This window comes from Microcebus murinus, chromosome 13 (assembly GCF_040939455.1).
Source record: "Microcebus murinus isolate Inina chromosome 13, M.murinus_Inina_mat1.0, whole genome shotgun sequence".
Classification (NCBI taxonomy): Eukaryota; Metazoa; Chordata; class Mammalia; order Primates; family Cheirogaleidae; genus Microcebus; species Microcebus murinus.
The window spans coordinates 46,496,554-46,519,277 of record NC_134116.1 but is presented as its reverse complement, the minus strand read 5'-3'; positions in this window follow the sequence as shown (position 1 = coordinate 46,519,277).

The following is a 22,724-nucleotide window of genomic DNA, read 5'->3' as shown; positions in this document are numbered from 1 at the left end:
AATTTCGAAACACTTTGAATATTTTATAATCTGAAACATGCATTGGCACCTGAAAGATAAGGATAGACCTCTAAATATTGCGATACTCTTTCTTATAGGTTTAGGATTTGTCTCTGGCAATCAATTGCCTTATCATAACCAAATCAGTTAAACTGCATGCTTCAACTACATAATTAATATTCAAGAAAATAATACTTGTGTTAGTTATGTTAAAGAGCTTATGCACTTTATAAACAAGTGATATAAAGAAGCTCACTATGTTTCTCATCTAGCAAAGTTTATAGAAATTTTGATAAATGAATTAATTTTTTTAAGAAAAAAAATTTTATGTTACCTCTGGGTCTATGGAGGCATTTCTTTTTATCACAACATATATTTACATTGTAAGGAAATCATCCTGCTACTTGATTCAGACTCTGACCACTTCTCTTCCAAGGCTACCTTCTTGAATAGTTTGCTGCAGAGTTTGTAAACCTTTATATACACACTAGTCCAATCCACTGTTCTTTCCTGTAATACTGAAATGGTCTGCTAAACAAACATTCCACTTATTCTGCCTGCATCCTGCCTAGAATGTATTTTAAACAGTGTAATTAGATGATTTTAAAAAGTTGATTTAATCCTGTTACTCACCTGTTCAAAACCCTGCAATATCTAACCATTCACTCAAAGTGCAAGATCTTCAATTGTCCCCAAGTTACATCCTTGACCTCATTTCCTACTACACTCGCCCTTGTTTTCTGCAGTTCAGCCCCAAGTACCTCTTGCTTCTTGTGATAGACAAGACTGGGTTTGACCTAAGGGTCTTGGCACTTGATGTTCCTTTTGCCTGGATCATTTACCCTTGAAAATCTATATGGATAACCTCTTATCTCCTTCAAATCTTTGCTCACATAACACCTTTTCAATTAAGCTGACCTCGACAATCTCTTAAAGCTTTAAACTGTTCATTCCCTTCACTTCTCATATCTAATATATTTCCTCTGTTCTATTTTCATTTTGTTAAAGAGGACTTTTTATCTTATAACATATTACAAAATGTATTTATTTATTATGTTTGTAGTTTATTGCCCACATTAGACTGTCGGTCTCATTAAGGCATAGATCTTAGTCTGTTTTGTTCATTGATGTAGTCCAAATGATTGTCAATGCATTTAATAAATTAATTAAATGAAAGACAACCTTTTATTTCCAACATATTATTTTGTTTGGTTTGATTATTACTGTGGTGAATATTTTTCACAGGCATTCTTATTTAGCCTCTGAGAAGTACAAGTAGTATCTCAATAAAGTATAGTTTCTTGTCACAACATAAGCTTAGGAAATCTTTATAGAAATATCTTCCAAGTATACCTGTATAGCCTTATGGTGCAAGTAAGAAATATAGATTCCTACATGCATGGAGTCCTACCATTTCTCTGGGTTTTTGAACCATGGAATCTGCATTCTCACAAATTTTCAATATAATATACTTTGCATCAAAATTTGAGATTCAAAAAGTTAATGTGATAATGTGATAACGTTCAAAAATATTTGTAATACAACTTGGTATATATGTATACATGGAAAGTTGACTAAAGTAGACTATAATCTCAGCCATAAAATTATAATATATTCAAAGATTTACAATGATTGAAATCATTAAAAAATTATCTCACTATAAAAATATAAAATTAGAAACTGAGGAATTCAGGACTGCTACCCCAAAATATGGCATCTTGGTATCTAGGAAGACAATAGAAGCAGGAAGTTATCTCTGACCTTCTGCTCTTCTTCCCTGAAACAGGACATAGAATTATCTGACCTTCCTCTAAAATAAGATATAAGACTAGAGGGTCTTATACCCTTATTTTTCTTCCTGGAGAGAAGGAATGAAGACAAAGAAAGGCCAAGAAGAACCTGAACAAACACATCTTGTTAAGTTGCCCCTCAGTTTACTATCATTAGATTATACCCCCTTTTCTTCATTCATATTTCTATAGGACTGTCCACTCTTCAACAAACATAAGCATAAAAATAGAGTTTTTCCTAGTTCTTTGGGTCTTCATTTCCAAAGGCTCCTGTGTCATGTAAAACTTCTATTAAATTTATTTGTATTTTTTCTTGCTAATATATTTTGTTATTGGGGCCTTTGCAGTGAACTTTGTGAAGAAAAAACATAACTTTTTCTCTCCTAAAAAATAAATAGCAATAATATTGATAGCTAGAAATCCTCAGATTTTCAAAAATTAAAAAATGCCTTCTACATAACCCAAAAGCAATAAATTAATCACTAAGAAAATTAGAAAATATTTTAAATTGAATGACAATTGAAACAAAACACAGTAAAATTTGTGAGAAAAAGCTATAGCAATGCTAAGAGAAAAAAGTTATAGTTTCAAATATCTATGTTAGAAAAATGGAAGTTTAAATTTAATTAGAAATATAAGTTTAATTTAATAAATGTCTATCTTAAGAATCTAGATTTTCTAAAAACAATACAAATAACCTCAAATTAAGCAGAAGAAAGGCTAGAATAAAGATAAACAAATAAATAAAATAGAAAAGAAACAATAGAGGCATTTATAAAACCAAAGTTGTTTTTTCACAAAGATTACTGAATCTATAACTTCCTAGTGAAACTGGTCAAAAAAATAAGAGAAAGCCCAAATTACCAATATATGGAATGAAATAAGGTTATTACAATGCCAGGGATGTTAAAAGGATAATAAGACAATAATATAAATAGCTGTATATCAATGATTTTTGACAACTTTCATGAAATGAGCATTTTTTTCTTTGAAAACACAATTTGCCAAAGCTGATAAAAGCAGATAGAAAATTTCTAAATGACTAATATAAAAAATTAAACTTTTAAGAAAAATGTTCCCCAAAAGAGAATTCCAGACATTGTTAAATTAGTCAATTTTTCAAACATTGAAGAAAAAAAAATCAATCTTACACAAATTTTTAGAAAACTGAGGGGAAAATAGTTACAGGAAATAGAAAATTATACACTACATTCTTCATAAACTCCAACAAATCTAATCTAGTAATATAGAAAGAGGATAAATACAGTATGACAAAATAAAACTTATCTCAATAATGCCAATCTGGTTTAACTTTAGCATTCAATCAACATAATTTACTACATTAACAGACAGAAGAATAAAACATGATTAATTCTAGAGATGCAAAAAAACATTTGGAGGTATAGAGAAAAGAATTATTTTAATAGAGTTTTTAAAATTAGAACTATGAAATAATTTTGTATTTACACATAAGGACATCCATAATGGCTATAAACAAAGAAATTTAGTTGCAAATTTGGCATAGAAGATAGATTATTTAGAGTAATTAAAAGTGACTGGTAAAAATAAGCCATGTGTTCTCATATTGGTGCATTTCCAAATACAGACAATAAGTTTTTACACAATTTTTATGGAAATCAAAGAGGGTACTTCTTTTAAGTTAACCTCGACTCAATTGTCAACTCTTTCTAATACTATAATATAAAGATTTTGAGAAGAAAATTCTATGTCATTAGCAGATTGAATATGTCTTAGAGAACAATTAGCAACATCATAATACCATATATTTTTTAAAGACTTTTTTGTTAAATTTAGGCAATTGATATATTTCTAATGACATTTAAAATTCCTTGAAATTATCTTTAAGGCAATAAAAAAGAGCCAGAAAATGCAAAAAAAAGTGTGTTTTGGGGCTCAGAAAATAACACCCTAAAATATTTCACCTTAGATTTCAAACTGAGAGCATTTGAGGAGCAGCAAATGCAGGGAAGGGCTTTCTCTGAGGTTCGTCTAGATACCTAAATCTTACAGAGGATACTCAATTGGATCTTACAGAGGATACTCAATTGTTGTGAATCCCTTTTCCAGATATCTCATCAACTGAAAGAAGTTGATCCATACTTCAGGAAGAAGGATAGGAGCTGACACCACATCCAGAGCCCAGAAGAACTTTGTCCCAGGCTATTGTCTGTTCTTTGGGCCCATGTTCCCTAAAAATAGTTAACTCTTCCTTTAAAATTACCCACATCTCCCACTTCCCCATTCCTTATAAATGGGATATTTAAGCTTCAATCATCTGACCCTCTTTTGAGTTTCATATTTTGTGAAACTCCTGTGTACCTACATATGATGAATTTTTATACCTTTTTCTCCTCTGTTAATTTGTCTGTTGTCTATTTGTTTTATAGACTAAAATGACCTAACCTTCACGGAGTGAAAAGAAAATTCCTTTTTCCCTTACATGCATCTTAGAATTCTCTAGGGATTGCTTTTCCCCTGTCATTAACAATCTTCTTATTAAATCCCTTAAAACTGACATATTCCCTTATTCTTCAGAGAATTGAGATAAAAAGTGAAAATTTTGTAGAAATATTTCAAAGATATTTAGTGTATGCAATTTTGTAAACAATATTTGTCTCTCAAAGTATTGGCTTGCTATATTTTCTGTTCCAGATTCTCTCCTACATTTATCTTGAGAGATACTTATAAAAGTTCATTCAGAAACTGGAAATTATAGCAAGTCTTTTAAATTAAAAAACAATTAGATGTGACAAAGTTATATCTTAGAAAGATATTACTAAATATAGTCTAACAAAATAATAGAGTATTTTTAATTCTTATTTATCAAGAATGATGTAATGCAAGCGGTTTTAAACTAAAACCATAAATATTAAGTGAGCATCTTTCCGTACATGTACTATCTGTAAAAGAAGCAGTTTTTCGATATGTGTTTTATATATTGGATTTTTTAGTTGTATTTTATGTAACCAAGTATTCAGGATATCTATTTTATCATGAGTAAGTGAGATACCAATCTTTGTTTCTGCATTTGGAAAAGGGTTTAATAATTTCGTTGAGTTGTTATAGGAATGAAATGTGACTATGTATATAAAATGTTTAACATGTTAACACTCACAATAAGTGTATCATTGTATTTTAAACGTTAAAAATCTCTACTTTCTAGTTTATTATAGTATATGGGAAACAATATTTAAGTCAATAATTTATAAAGATAAAATATCCTTCACTCTCTGAACTTAAAGATATTTGTGTTTTGGTTATTTAAAAAATTCAACTATTCTAAACTGAAAATTTTATTTAAATTAAAAATATATATTAAAATAACACCTTCCCCACCTTTCTTTAATAATACTCAAGTATTAATAAAACTTAAGCATTATTAATGAAATGAATTATAATGCCTTTAAGTAAGGAAAAATGAATCAAGGTAAAAATGTAGCTTTAGTTAAGTTTACAGCCTCAAAACCAGCAAAACAGGTTTTTATTCCGAGGTCTTAGAATCAGTATTATTACCAAGGAATACAGAGTGCTGAATAAATCACAAGGTGCATAAAATTAATGACTCAAAAAAAGGCTTAAATCCTCAACTCATTTAAAAAATCTGTCATTAACATGAAAAATGCAAGAACAGTGGATAACTTGGAAGTGAAGAAGACCTTGTTGAATTACTTATTGACAAACAGAAGATAACAAAGTACTTGGCTTATATTGAAATGAATGTAAACAAGCAGGATGCACAACTTGCATTCTGGAGGAAATTAGAAATCTGCTTACTCCATTGAGTCGTATTTTAAAAGCCAAGGAAACTGGAATGTTTAATAAAACTGAACTAGGTGAAGGAGACATTAAACAGCTAAAAATTTAAAAGTTAATATAATGATGAGGGACTAATATGGTACATATGTTTAGCAGTCCAATGGTAGTCCCTACTAATTTTCCTCCAAATTAATAACATGAAATAAGAAAAACGCAAAAACTCACAATTTCAAAAAATAGGACTGAGAAAGAACACAATAGCAGAATACATGAATTATTAAAATTTACAGGATTTATTGACTACATTTTTAAAATTTTACCCAGGATTCACTTCATTTAACCAGAACATTGAAAAACACTATACCCCACTCTACCTCCTCATTGTCTTTTCTCTGACTCAGAGACATAAGAGCAGTATCTGCAATCATTTTTCCCAAATAACAACCACTAAATAACACAAATAAATGAAAAGCAAGCAAGCAAACAAATAAAAGAAAAACCAAAAATCAAATGTGAGAAATATTTAGGGGACCTGAAAGCTGGGGTAAACTGCTATGGGCCTTTCTGTGCTTCTGTTGGGAGTTACACTCTGGAACTAACCTGTGCTGAATGTTTTAGATAGAGTAAAGGTAAGAAGGAAGGCTTTAAGATATTCTATTTCCTCTTGTACCTTGTTGTGAAAATTATCTGGCAATATTTAATTAAAATATTATATATATATATATTCTATGATTTAGAAGGCCTATTTCTCTGTTGTTGCTGTGATCCTTGTTGGACAAGACCATACACAATTTCATAGGAGTGCATTAAAGGACATGGGGACATGTGTTTACCTGAGCATGGCTATGGATGCCAGAAGTTGGAGATAATCAGGTTGCTCACCAATGGAGATGGGGATTTGTGAAACTTGGCTGATGCACAGAATGGGGTATTATCTAGCACTTGGAACAAAAAGATCTACTCAGAGCAATGGGAATAACTCTTGAAAGCAACTCGAAAGTTGAATAACAAAAGTAAGCCTCAGAATGAGAAGAAAAATATCAGTAAATATTAAAATATATTCATGCCTAACAACATGCATTTTTCACTAATATTCACAATGATATGCTCAAATACCTTAAAATGTTTTCCCACTGTGAAGGAGAGAAAAATGAATGGGGAGTAAAGATACAATGTACAATTAGATGAAAATAAATGAATGAATCGGTTAACAGGTAAAGACAATCACATGGGCTGATAATTGTTGTATTAATCCAGAACTATTATAAACTTAAAAGTTCTGAACTAGAGATTCAAGAAATTAAGAAAAAAGATCCAATTCCTCAGAATTTTTTGTCTTTTCTAATAATTATATCTATGTTACTTATTTCCAGTTTGCTATACATATTTTCACTTTATGCATAGAATACCATTTAAAGTACCTAAAGCTGTCCTTTGTTTTCACCTTTTGTGTAAATGAATATATTCTACCAATATATAGACATATTATCCCCTCCCTCCAATTCTATCTATTTAATCCCATTTTATATTTTACAATTTACTTAAGGGTCACCTCTTCTTTTTTATCACAATGTGAGATAGATATTACTTCTGCATATTATTGTGTTTTTTAAAAAGTAATTCATATACATTTCTAAATACCAGCTTTCTATTAATTTTTCATTTTTGCTACATAACAATGATCACAAATTTGGCAAATTATTACTGATTTGATCACTCACAGTTCTGTAGGTCAGAACTACAGGAATGATATGGCTGTCCTTTTTGTTTAAGATCTCAAGGGCTAAAATCAAGACATTAGAAAAGCTCCATTCTTGTCTGTAGGCTCTAGGGATGCACCCACTTTTCTGAGGTAATTTTGTTGAGAGAATTCAGCTCCTATGGTTGTAGGTAGGAGAGTCCTATTTTATTACTGGCTATCATTCAGGAACTAGCTTCAGCATCTAAAGGCCTCTTATATTACTTGCCACATGGCTCCCTATGTCTTCCAGATAACTACATCTCTTCTAATGTCAATTCTTCTAATGTTTTGAATCTCTGATGTCCTATATCTCTGACCTTCAGAACTAAATTTAACATACCATGAGAACAGGTCAGCTAGGCCTACCTGGATAATCTCTCTATCTTAAATTAAATCAAATTTTTATCTTAATTTCTTCTGCAGAATTCTTTTTGCTGTATAATATAACAATCATAGGCATGATAGCTGATCAAATTCTCAAGTACCACCACTTTTAAAAAGAGGAAATTATATAACAGAAATTGTCATTGAAGATCATCTTAGAATTATGCTTACCACAATCCACCCTGTGGCCCCTGGTGTTCCACATCTGTCCCTCATACAAAATACATTTACTTCTTCCTTCACCTCTAGGTCACTGCCCCACCACAAGATCAACTTGTCTTAATCTGTTTCTGCTGCTATAACCCATATCTGAGACTGGGTAATTTATAAAAGACATACATTTATTAATCACATTTAGGGAGGCTGAGAAGTCCAAGATCAATGCATCAGAAGGGTTTGTGTCTGGTGAGGGCCCCTTCCTCATAAATACCATTGTCTCTAGGTGTCTCATATGGTGGAAGGGATAGAAAGGGCGATAGAGCTGAAGTCTTTCTGAAGCCTCTTTTATAAGGCAGGGCCCTTAAGACAATAATTTTCCCAAAGGTCCCACTTCTTAACACCACCACAGTGGGGTTTAAGTTTCAACATGAATTTTGGAGAAGACATATATTAAAACCATAGTAGAGATTAAATTCCAATTAAATTTATCTAACTCTAAATCTCATCATGTAAGTCATCCAAACCAGGTTTATATAAGGTTCTTGGATATAATTCATTCTGAAGTGTGAATCATTTCTATCTGTGAATCTGCAAAACTAAAGACACAAATTTTCTGTCCTCAAAACTATAACATACAGTGGTAGAACAGGTGTAGGACAATAGTTCTAGACATTTGATTTAAAAAGTGGGAAAATGGAAGGTAAACGAGTTGCCAGTCCAAAGCAGGTAAGAAATCTAGTGAAGTAAACTCCAACAGGAGTCCCTTGGTTAGAGTTCATAGACTAGGAATAGTCTTCTTCTGAGGCTCTTAGGCCCAACTTCTGGGCTTGCTTTCCTCCCACTGAAGTCTTGGTTTCATCTTCTAAATCATCCTTCCTTTTTCATGAATAGTAGTCCTTGTTTGCAGTTAAGGGTTTAATCAACCTATTAATATTTCCTGTAGTAAATTCTGGGGGCCCAATATCTTTCTTTAGTTTTGTACTCTTCATTTACTTCTTATTCCAGACTGGCAGTGTTTCTGCTGACACCAATTTTATAAAAACTCTGCAAGTTATTTTGTAAACTACACCAAGCTTCAATCCATTAAACAAAAGCCACATCCATTGGATCTTGTGGTGATAACCAATTCTCTATTTTGTCCTCCCACTGAGATGGCTAAAGAACAATGATCTTAAGCTTCTTAGAGGTCCTCTGCTTTACTGGAAGTTTGTGAAACACAGCTTTAATTTTTGTTATTGTATACAATGACCTTTTGATATTTCCAAGTTGTCAGGAAAATTTTGTGTAGTCACATATTTGGCTATTTCTTTATGCCATATTTATAAAAACAATCACTTAATTTTGACATTTTGCCACTTGGATAGCCTGATAATTTTCTAAATCATCACATACTGATTGGTTTTTAACAATTCTTCCCTCTAATTAGCTCCATATTTTTCATATTTTATTATGAGCAGCAAAATAAATCAGGCTACACCTTTAAACTTTAGATAGAAACCTCCTCAGCTCAGTATTTAAATTAATCACAAATTCAGCTGTCCACATAACCATTGGAAACAATTTTGCTAAACTTTCTGTCACTATCTTCTGTCTATACTTCCACTGGCCGCATCTTTAAAACATATATTCCTATTAACGGACAATCTAGGCTTTTTAAAATGTTCCAGCACCCACCTACTACTCAGTTCCAAAGCCTTAGTTACATATGCAAAATTACCTTTTTCATATAAAAGACTCTTAACAGGAATATCTATCATATGCACAGATTCTGCCCCCAAATGGTACAAAGGTAATAGTCTTTGAGGTTCATGTTAGAATTCTAAGTATTATAGTTTCCAAAAGGATTATAATGAAAACCTACAGTCTTCTATCTCACTTTCTCATTTCTTCTCCCAGTACTACCTTCCAAAACCTTAGTTTTTATTATAAGGTATTTATATTATTTTTTCTTGATTTATAAATTTTAAACATTAGAGGCATATTTCTTATTTTAGTATATGAAGTTTTCACTCTCTTATATTCTATCTTATTCTTTCCCATATAATTTTAACTCTGTAAATACCACATGCTGCAAATTCAAGTATTTTAATGTAATTATATTAATATCTTCTCCACACCAGATTTTCTAAGTTCTTTGCTATTTTCTTGCCCTTATCTCATCATTAAATCATAACTTTTCCCAAGTGGGTTAATGTATAAGATAGTATATTGAGTAACCATCCTTTCCAGGAAGCCTCTGATCCAATCTGGGCTGATTGATCCCAAGGCTTCCACTGATGCAAAGATCTCCTTTCATCATTTCCTTTATCCATTACTTTTGTTTTCTGGATTACTTCCTTTAGTCTGTATTTTGCTGTATTTCTTGAATTACTGTGTTTCCCCGAAAATAAGACAGGGTCTTTTGTTTATTTTTTCCTCAAGAAGACACCCTGGGGCTTATTTTCAGGGGATGTGTTATTTTTTTAAAGTATGGTACAACAATCTACATTTATTCAAATATAATTTAGTCATCTTCTTATGGAACATCATCATAGTAAAATGGCAGACACAGCTTTCCTTCTTCCCCCTGGGGACACACAACACCTAAAGCAGAGTGTCCTGCTCCTCACTTCACTGAGACTTTCCCCTCAAAGCCTCAGCTTGCAGCACACACAGGATGGCTGGGACCCGACTGGGGGAGCCGACCTCGTTGGTGGGGCTGCCTGCACTTTTCCGGTCACCTCTGGGATAGCAGCTGTCAGGATGGACAGATGAGAAGGGCTGCTTGTCTTCTTTACCTCTCCTCGAGGAAATGCATGGGTTGTGCAGATACTTTGTGTAGCCACTCCCATCACTAGGTCTTATTTTCAGAGTAGGGCTTACATTGTGCAAATGCTTAGAAATCCTGCTAGGGCTTATTTTATGGGTATGTCTTATTTTCGGGGAAACACGGTACATGCTTTATCAATTTCTACTATGGTTTCAATGTGTCTCCTCCAAAATTTAGATGTTGACAATGTAATGGTATTAATAGATGGGGTCTTTAAGAGGTGCTTAGTCCATGAGGGCTTTACCTTCATTTATGCAACTGAGGCTTTAAGTACCATTTGTCTAGCTTGCTCTTCTGCTCTTCTACCAAGTGATGCTATAGCATTTGTCCCCTTTGCCCTTCTGCCAACTGCCATGTGACAACACAGTAAGAAGGACCAAACCAAACACCAGTGCCTTGTCCCTTATCTTAGACTTCCCAGCCTCCAGACTGTGAGAAATAAATTTCTGTTCTTTAGAAATTAACTAGACTTAAATATTCTGTTATAGTAGTACATCAAAATAAGACAACATTCTAAGAATGGATGGATAGTAAATGATAGTTTTTATATTTAGAAAAATGCTTTAATTATATTCTCCAAGTTTACTTATAGCTTTTCCAGCCATAGAAAATAAAGGTAAGAAGCATTATTCTTCAGATGTCTTGTTTTGTTTTATTGTCTTCTAATATCCAGTGTTACTATTGACCATTCAAATACCACCTGATCCTTGTTTTATTGTAGTTGACCTATTTATTACACTCTGGATATTTCCATATCAATTCTTTGACTCTGTCATGATCATCTTTTGGTGGATTTGTTATTTTTTTCACTGAGATAAGCACTCACTGGTACTTTTCATCATCTCTGCAATAAAAAAAAAAAACTAGAAAAGTTTTAAGCTGGACTAGGCCATTAGTAGCAACGTTTACATTCAAAAACTCTTACTTGAGCACTTAGTATTATACTTAGCTCACATACTGTGTGCTTAGATGAAGGGAAATAAATTTTATAAAATAAAAATCCAGAAATTGAAAATTCCTAGAGCTTTTTGATGAAAGCCATTCTCACTGAAGTTAAGTGATATCTCATTGTGATTTTGATTTGCATTTCCATGCTGATTAGAGATGTTGAACATTTTTTCCTATGTTTCTTGGCCATTAGTCTACCATTTTATGAAAAGTTACTGTTCATGTCCTTTGCCCACTTTTTTTTTTTTTTTTTTTTTTGAGACAGAGTCTCACTTTGTTGTCCAGGCTAGAGTGAGTGCCGTGGCGTCAGCCTGGCTCACAGCAACCTCAATCTCCGGGGCTCAAGCGATCCTCCTGCCTCAGCCTCCCGAGTAGCTGGGACTACAGGCATGCGCCACCATGCCCGGCTACTTTTTTATATATATATATATCAGTTGGCCAATTAATTTCTTTCTATTTATAGTAGAGACGGGGTCTCGCTCTTGCTCAGGCTGGTTTTGAACTCCTGACCTTGAGCAATCCGCCCGCCTCGGCCTCCCAAGAGCTAGGATTACAGGCGTGAGCCACAGCGCCCGGCCCCTTTGCCTACTTTTTAATGGGGTTGTTTTATTTTTTCTTACTGATTTTCCTGAGTTCTCTATATAGATTCTAGTTATAAGCCCTTTATCAGATGTATAGCATGCAAATATTTTCTCTCATTCTGTGGATTGTCTATTTGCTCTAGTGATAGTTTCTTTGGCTGTGCCTAAGCTTTTTAAATTTAATCAGGTCCTATTTATTTATTTTTGTTGTTTCTGTGATGCTGTGATTGTCTTTGGGGTCTTCATCATAAATTGTTTGCTTATCACAATATCTATAAGAGTTTTTTTCAACATTTTGTTCTAGAATTCTTATGCTTTCATGTTTTAGGATTAAGTCTATTATCCATTGTGAGTTGATTTTTGTGAGAGGTGAGAGGTACAGATCCTGTTTCAGTCTTCTACATGAAGCTATCCAATTTTCCCAGCACCATTTATTGAATAGAGATGCTTTTCCCTAGTGTATGTTTTCGTCTGCTTTGCCAAAGATCACATGACAATATGAGGATGGTTTTTTATATCTGCACTTGGATGTTTATAGCAGAAAAATTCACAACTGTAAAGATGTGGAAACAACCCAAGTGCCCATCCATGAGTGGATTAATAAAATGTGGAGTATGTATACCATAGAATACCATTCAGCCCGCCCAAAAAATGGTGGACTAACACCTCTTGTATTATCCTGGATGGAGCTAGAGCCCATTCTTCTAAGTGAAGTATCACAAGAATGGAAAAAACAAGCACCACATATGCTCACCATCAAATTAGATTAATTGATCAACACTCATGTACATATGGTAGTAAAATTCATCAGGTGTTCGGCAGGTGGGAGGGCGGAGGAGGGTATGGGTATATTCATACCTAATAGGTGTGGTGTGCACTGTCTGGGGGATGGGCATGATTGAAGCTCTGACTCAGGCAGTGCAAAGGCAATATATATAACCAAGACATGTGTACCCCCATAATATTCTGAAATAAAAAAATTAAAAAGGGCTTAGGACATTCCAAATATAGGAACACCATTTAAGGATTCATTTGTAGGAGTAGAACTGAAATTTAAAAAGTCACATCTTAATCCAGACTGCAAAGAAAAAGACACTGCATTTCCTAGAGAAGAAATTAATAGATCTTCTTGGTAAATTCCTTTAGTGCCTAGAAAAGTTAAATTTGTGGAAATAAATGGATGGGATTCATAAATATTAGAGAAAGATGATGATGAATAAGTGGATTTGGTTTATTAGGACATATTAGGTAATGTAAACAAAGTTTAAATGTATGTTACATGGCTAAGAAATAGGTAAGGAGATAATAAGGAGTGCATTGAGCTGGAGCTGAGCTAACAGGAAAAGCATTTATGAAAAGCAATTCCTTGCATATGTTACAAAGAATTACAATTAGTTTTAATGAGATTAAGTAAAATATTAATATAAAACTTAATTTTTTATATAATACATTTTGGGATTTGTAACCATTCAGACATTTTAAATGATGATTACTCCATTAATAAAGTGTTAATATATATCTAAATTCTTCAAATTCTCTCAAGTGAACATAGTAAGAAAATGATTGTCAAAAATCATGTCATTTTTTTCTTCCAAATTTTTTCATCCAGCCAGGAATTTATGTGTGTTGTATGTGTGTGTGTGTGAAAGAGAGAGGAAGAGTGTGTATGTGGCAGGAAAATGCAGGTCGGAGAGAGGAGGTGAGCTTACTTTTATCTAGTATACAAAGCATACCAGACCTCTTTTTTCTTTCAAGTAGACCTTTTATGTCTCTAATCAAGTAGAATGCAGTTTCTGGAAATCATTGCAGTGGCATTATAAATATCTACTTTAAAAAATTAAACTTATTACCTTTTAGCAGGCCCATAAAGTCACAAAAATAACTTAAACCCATATGATTCAAAAATAATGAAATATAATCAAATTGTGTCAGGTCCCAAAGACAAAATAACTTTTTCTTTCTTATGTGAAACACGCATTGCACAAATAATTATTTATAAGAATTCCTTTTATATATTTTTGATATTTTTATAATAAATACATAATAGTTGAGTAACCAGATATTTGTAAAGTACAATTGATATATGTCTTAGCTCCCAAATTTAGACAATACTGAATCTCCCTTTAGGATATAAGCCTGTCATTCATTCAGTAAACATGTGTTGAGTGCCCATTCTGTGCTATAAGCTTTTCTGGGCTCTCTCGAAGGGGAGACATAACATGATACTGTGGGTAAATAAATAAAGATGCTTACAGATGGCAGTTAGTGTTCAGAAGGGAAACAGAGTGATGTGATAGAGAGTAACTATGGTAAGTCAGAAGAGGAGGGGATTTGGGCTGTAAAGTATACAGTGCTCAAGAAGGTCCTCTCTGAATTCATAGAAAAAGACCTGAATCTTGAACTATTTGTTTTCAGATAGAGACCTATCATCTAATTTCTTATGAAAAGATATCAATACTCAAATTTCATGATTATACACCTATTATAATGTATTTTCTGCTATTGTTTAATTTGTTAAAACAATTTACATTTTTCTATAATATAATAACATGATTCTTAATGTACTTTAAATACCTGATTGAAGATCAAATAGTGACTAAATAGTATTTATTATGTTACAATAATTTTCACTTGAGGAAACTTAGACTTGTGTTAAGTAACTTAATCAAAGTCATCTATTAATAACCGGTACTGTATGTGATTCAGCTCCTATCATGGCAGTCTGTCTACCATGTCAATGTTCTCTCTATAAGAGTTCTATTTTATTTTACTTCTCAGGGTAAAATATAACATTGGAATTTAGTTTGAACTTGACTGTCATTTACATTAGATTCTGTGTCCTTTGAAAAAAATGTCAAAAGAAGTTATAGGTGATATAAAATCAGATTTTGAATCAAAAGGTGGCATTTTTAAAAGTGATATTGAAATGTTTGTACCAATGCTTGAATTAAAATTTGAAAATAAGTTAATATACAGGAAATTGAATTATAAAGTTCATATACATTTTGATTTTTAAAATTGACTCTATAAGAAGAGAATGAGCAGGGGTCAGCTTATACAAATGTTTAGAAGCCATATGGAAAGGGATAGAATTGAATAGTTTGGTAATATTCATGTATTGGGTTGAATCATGGGAAAAGAAATCTTTATAATTTCTGAAGTTCTGTATTGGCCACCTAGAAGCCAAAGAAAATACAAGAACACTGTTTATCTGTGGGCTAAGAAATCATAAAAGCCGCTATCAAGTGGATTCCACAAAAGATGAGGCTGTCATTAGATCAAGGGCAACATCTTATTTAACTAAATGAATTAAATCCAAAGCATTTTATCAGCTTTTTGTGTAAGATTAAATCTATTGGAAACCTACTTTCTAATTATTCAGTTTTGTTTTAAAGCTAGACATATACAGATGTATAGATTGATAGATGATAGATTGATTAATCAATAGAAAGATAACTATAACTGTATGTCATATAACTGATTTTCTACTAATTAATTTTACTAAATATATACATGTAATAAGTGATTATTTAATATAAATATTAATTTGATATAAATGAGTAAAACATTAATAGCATTTCTGTTAATTGGCATTGTGTTAACTGACATTCAATGAAGTGATGGTGTCAAATGAAATAGTTTTATTAATTAGCATCTAATTAGCATCTAATTAGAATATCTTGATAGTTAAAGATGCAGTTGTCAAAAACACTCTTTCTTTGTTTCTCTATAACGGATTGGCAAGTTATTTCAAACAAAAATTGATTCCTTCAGAAATAAAACTTTTGAATTTGCATACAAATATTTACCCAATGAGTTTTATTTTAAAATATTTCAGACCAATAGAAAATGCATTTGAAAGATTTTATGGTGAGACCCTAACTGAATCAGTATAAATATATGGGCCACACCCAACTCCTACTTTATGTGAAGGGAAATATGGGTTCTTCCAGAGCCCACTATACCTTCTCAACTAGACTGGAATTCTACACATAACACAAAGCTTATGGTGATGATCTAAGGAATTTGAGAGGGAGAGAACTTGAATATTTTGAAATTGTAAGATAAAAATAGGACTAGTAAAAATAAAGTTAAATATACAAAATTTGAGATAATGCATTCCAATGGTGTTTGTGTTACAGTTTAAAAAAATTTAAACTATCTTTTTTTTTAAAAAAAAATATTTTATCCTCTGAGTTAATTAATTTGGAAGTCTTTTCTTCTGTAGCTGTCCTGCAGAGGAAGGTGGGTCCCTGAATTTCTTGTTTCCTCATAAATAAGTCACCTTATCTTATTCCCAGAAGCATCTTTATGTTTGCTTAACTCTTGGCAGATAAAAAGCCTTGTCCTGTCTGGAGCCTCTTCAAATGAGGACTGTTTTGATCCTGATATCAGAGAAAATATTGTAAACTAGGCCACATCATAGAGCACTGCTCTGTATTCAAAAGTGGGGAGCATGACTAGTTGGTCTTATTCTGAAAGTGACATTCATTTATTTTAACAGAACATTGCAAATATGCAATGCAAAGGATATAAAATATATGGATATTAGTGAGTGGTGGTAGCTGTACTCCATGCCTTCCAAATTCATCATGGGGGCATACTCAAAGTTTGGTGGCAAATGCAACCCATACTGGCTTGGGACACCTACTGGTCAAAAGAGCAAAGAAATAACCTTTTATGCCTTAAGTTTGGTAAACCAAATCATCAGTACTTAATACTCTATTTACTTTCATGTTCTCTTGCACTTTTACCTTTTCTTTCTTACTGTGTCACCAAGACTAGAATAATATACTTTTATCATTTTCTAAGTACTTTCTGAAACGTTATTTCTGCAATCTTTTATTTTAAAACCCCCTATATCTGTGTGGTTCATGTTCTTACATGTGATTATTTTTATAGTGTAAATTTATCAAACCCTGATTTAATCTCTTAATTTTATTCTGATTTTAGAACTCACTTCATAATGATTTTTCTCCCTGGAGCTGCATGTAGTTGATTTATTCAACAATAGAGTCTAACAGATCCTTGATTTCTTCAATGCCAATGACCTTATCACCACTACAACTACCCAGATACCCTGTTTTGTTTCATATACATATTAAACTATGAAATCTGCCACGCCGAACAAAGTCTTTTCTTTTTCAATCAATCACATTTTTAGAACAATCTGTTTTCACCAACTTATCAGTTCCCTCTTGTTTTGCTTCATTTTCTATACTGTGTAGACCTTAGTATTCATCAGGAAAAATGCATAAGTAATAATAAATAAATTATTATAATAATGAAATCAGTGAACACTAACTGAGTAATAATCTGTGCCCACTATATTTATTTTCCCTTCTCCCTGTCATTGGCATGGTCAGGTACTTCGCTTTGGTCAGTGGAATGTAAAGCTCCAAAGAATGTCATGTCCTAGCAAAATCTCTTAGAGGCATTGTGAATTTCTGCTTCGGCTCCAAAACTTCTATTTTTTAAGAACAGCATGTCTCAGAGAGTGGTTGATACAGTTTGATGTTCGTCTCTTCCAAATCTTATGTTGAATTTGATCCTCAATGTTGGAGGTGGTGCTAGTGGGAGATGTTCGGGTCTTGAGGGCAAATACCTCATGAATGGCTAGGTGCCCTTTCTGCTGATATGAATGAGTCTCACTCTCAGTTCACACAAGAGCTGGTTGTTTAAAAGAGCCTGGCATGTTCACCTACACTCTTTCTTGTCCCTTCTCTTGCCATGTGACACTCTGCTCTCCCTTCCCCATCTGCCTTGATTGGAAGTCCCCTGAAGCCCTCACCAGAAGCAGATGCTTGTGCCGTGCTTTTTGTGTAGCCTCTAGAACCATGAGCCAAATAAGCCTCTTTTCATTATATTAACAAATGCTCCAACCTCAGATATTTATTTTATAGTACTGTGAAACAGATTAAGACAATGGTCATTTTTTAGCCTGAATTGTGGAATGAAAAACTACCTAGAAGAAACCTGAAGCTAACCCCCGCCTGGAACCAATGCCAGGAAAGACTGGCCAAGACAAGTAGGTCCAAGGCGTTCAGAGTTCTGGCTAACTTGCCAGTCCATAATAAATGTTTTTATTGTAAGCCACTGACAGAATTGTTTGTTACTACAGCAAAGTATATTGTAATAACCAGGCATTTCTAATCCACATTGTACAGAAGAGCACTTAAAGTGGTTAAATAATTTAACACTGTTACAAAACTATTAAATGTTAAGATTCAAATCCAAAACCTGATTTTTAGGATTCTAATGTTTATTTTCTCTAAAGGATATTGTCAACTTCCTTGCTGAGATAGAAAATTTCTAATACGCTCATCCTTATATAGTGATTTCAATATAGTGATCCATGTACAGGCTGCTGAATAGTTTCAAAAATACCAAGTTCTTCAGATAGGTTGCACTACACATTCATAGTTTCTAATTTATTTTGTGCCTTCACTTGGTCAAATAATCTTTCTATATGTTCTTCATTAACTCACTCTACCATTTCCCACTGATGTTTTCCCTAATCTTTAAAGGTTCCTCAATCTTCATATCTTGTCAGTATCTCAAGATACACTTGCAGTGTTTTCTTTCATGTATTATCTCTGTATTATTTGGGACTACTGACTTCTTCTCCTTTAGGAAAATTCTGTTCTCCTGTGACTTCTGTGAAAGTATTTTAGTCTTATTTCACAGTTTTCTATAAGTTTGGATTTTTATCTAGTCGTCTGCTTCTAGAAAGAAGAGAATGCACGTTGGGGGACAGTTGGTAGTAACTGTCAGGATTAATCTTAAAAATTTCATCTTTGTCTATTTATGAACTTACTTTCTGTAGTTTTATATGTGATAATATTTACAACTGTAGCTTATATAACTCCTGTAAGTTAATTAATATAACATCCTCTATTCCATATCTATTTTCTCTCATGATTTCCATTATATATATATTTTTCCAAATATATATATTTCCATTATATATATATATATATATATATATATATATATATATATATCTGGTTTGTTCCATTTACCATGCCCAAAACAGAGTTAGAAATGCTTAAAATAGAGAATAGTCATTAAGATCTGCTCAAGGCTTGAAAAAACATAAACTGTTATTAAAATCTATCCCTTCATGTTTTTTAAGATAAAATAGTGTGAACTTTATCCAGTGTTAAAAAATCAACAATAAACTGCAAATGATCAAGTTCATATTATAGAAAAAGTACTCCATGACCAGTTTAAAGAAAGAATTTTTCTTAGAGAGACTAGAGCCAGGGAAATTAGTTTAAGAGCTAGTACAGCAATTTGGAAATAATGAGGGTCTGAACTATCATTGCATAGTCTGAGTATGAATAAGTACTGAAAAATCCCAGGACTGAAATGAGGAAAAATTCAAAGATATTGGTGAGCAGATTCAATCACAGTTTGACAAAGAAGAAGCCAAGATGATTTGCTGGATTCTATGTCAGGATATTGAGCTGTGTGATAGGGAGAAATTTGGGTGGGGAACAATAAATTAATAATTTGTTGCCCTTAGCAGAAATGCCCTTTGATCCCTGATTTCCCCTGGTTTTAAAAACCAAAGACTAATGGGCCTGCAACATTTATTACAACTATGAACCCAGTGAGTCCTTAGGAGACAGAAGATGAAATACTTCACATACCTTTCCAAGAGATATATTTTTGAAACTTCCTGTTTGAGAGCAATATTTTACAAATATTTCAATTTTGTTACATTTTTACACTCTAAAAATCCATTTTACCTGGTGTTGGAGAAGACATGGAACATTATCATGAGAAAAAAATAATATTCTGTCTATTATTATCCTGATGCTTAATTTAGAACATTTATCCTTATTCTGCTTTTCCAAGTATGTGTTTTGGAATATCTCTGAAGATCATAGTAAATACATCAGATGAACATAAAAATTAGGTAGATTACACATATATGACCCAAGACTTTTTTTTTAACAGAGAACTTTGGAGTAAATTGTATGTTATTGCAATTATGTTGCTGCATTTGTTCTTTGTATGAATTTGTCAAGTAAGTATCTGGCTGGAATTGAGATTGAATTGTACTTATTGTTTTAAGATCCCAATGAAACTACTGATTATTCAATGAAAGAGATGGTTGGAACAATGATTTAGGTCAAGTATAGTATCATAATTATTCACAATAAGATTTTTCTCTAAGTCCTCACTTATACATTCATTCAAACAAAATGCTATATGCATTTTTAAAGAAATAATTGAAATTTGTAAGCCAGGCAAGGTGGCTCATGCCCATAATCCTAGCTCTCTGGGAGGCCGAGGCGGGTAGATCGTTTGAGCTCAGGAATTCGAGACCAGCCTGAGCAAGAGCAAGACCCCATCTCTACTAAAAAAATAGAAATAAATTACTTAAACAGATATATGTATATATATATATATATATATCTGTTTAAGTATATATAAATGTTTAAGTAATTTATTTCTATTTAAGTAATTTATTTTTATATTATTCTTTATTTCTTAATTTATTTATATATATGTATATATATATATATAAAATTAGCTGCGCCTGGTGGTGCATACCTGTAGTCCCAGCTACTTGGGAGGCTGAGGCAGAAAGATTGCTTGAGCCCAGGAGTTTGAGGTTTCTGTGAGCTAGCCTGGGCAACAAAATGAGACTCTGTCTCAAAAAAAAACAAAAAAATTGGAAACTTGTATTAATTAGGTAAAAACTTGCATTAATTAGGTAAAAAACTTTAAAATATGATTTTGAAAGTTTCATTTTCACAAATTTTTGTTAATTATAAAATATTTAGGGGAAACATAATATCTTAAATATGTGATTTGGTGAATTAGATAAAATTGCCATGCAGTGCTCATTAACCACTGATCGTAAACCTCTTGATGAAAGCTTACCCTAGAGCGGGATAGTTAGAAATACAAGAAGAAGCAACTGTATCTTCCCTAAAAGATAAGTTATTTCTCATTGAAGTTCACTTGAGAGCTTTTCAAAATTGCCAAATATGCTGACTATGATAACTGTTTTATTTTTCAAATTCTTTAACGATGCATCTAGCCACTTACTATGATTGGCCATTAGGCAATATTTGACACATATTTAATTTTCTGAACTAAAAATAAATAGGTCTGATTTACAATCAACACATAAAAATATTGTTAACCATATTTTTATAAAGGATTTATACAAAATAAAATAACAAAGAAAATACCTTTTAGATTTTTATTCATTGTTCCAGTTAATATTGAGTAGTGGTACTAGAAAAATCAAGCATCAAAGTCTATAAGCATCTGTGGAGAGGTTTAAGGACACTCTTGAATGATTAAATATTTGTTCATTTAGACATCAGTATTATTCATAATTTTTATTTAAAAAGGAGAAGTAACACATTAATGTAAATATAGGACTCAAATATTTATGGTGGGAAATTTTGTTTAATTTGTCTTGCTTTTATAATTTTTCTTTTTATTTCTACTTCTTACCTTCAAATATACAAAACATATTGACTCAAGCAAAATAATTTCTTAAACTCATGAATTGGGTTAGAAAAATATTTAATTTATTTAATTTCACTGTTAATGAGCTGCTGTAAATGTACATGGTTATATGTACCCAAGACTTTTTTGATTTTGTTGGTATTCCAGCAAAATTGTAAAAGCAAACACTTGGAAAGATAAATGAGAACCGAGAAAGAGTATGTAAACATTTCCATTCTATTTTATAATTACTACCTATCACACTTACTATCTCATAATATTATATATATGATACCTATAAATATATCATGTATATATATGATGCATATATGTATACACACATATATATGTAGGTATATTTACATCTATGATGCATTCAGTTTTTATTCACTAGTCCTCTCAACTATCAGTCCACTTTCAAGGTCGGACTAAGTCAAAAATTCCATGCTGGAACTTTATTAGTTTCTGCATGGCTTCCAAAGATCAAGAAAATTTTTGAATTTTACCTAAGGATTCAATAATAACCTTTATGCCACATAAAACTGCAGGCCTGTTGAGTATCTGTGGGCTGACAGTCCCAGAGGCTAATGATTGATGAACTGATGGTTTGCAGTCCCAGTTTCCTAGGAGTCGTGGCATTCTTAGACTAACATTAAAAAGGTAAAATTGCATTTTGTTATGCCTAAAAAATAAAAAAAAAGATCTTTTTCCACTTTGTGGTTGACCTTGCTTCTATGGGCATTCACAGCTGTTCTGTTCTGCCTTGAAAGTAAAAACAGATACACAATGAATTTGACAGACTTTTGTTAGTATGCAATGTACTATTTTCTGGGTTGTACCATTAAAGTGTGTATTTTTATTAGCTTAAAATATGTTCAAATAATTGAATCATTAATGGAAAAATTAATTATTTAATAATTTCCACACCATTACATTTGTATTTTATTCTGTAACATAAAAGAGGTATGACAAAAGATTTTGTATATTAAAAGTCTACCAAAGTCTGTAAATATTTCTTCTTTAACCTGACATAATTCTGACCTTATCTGAAATCCATT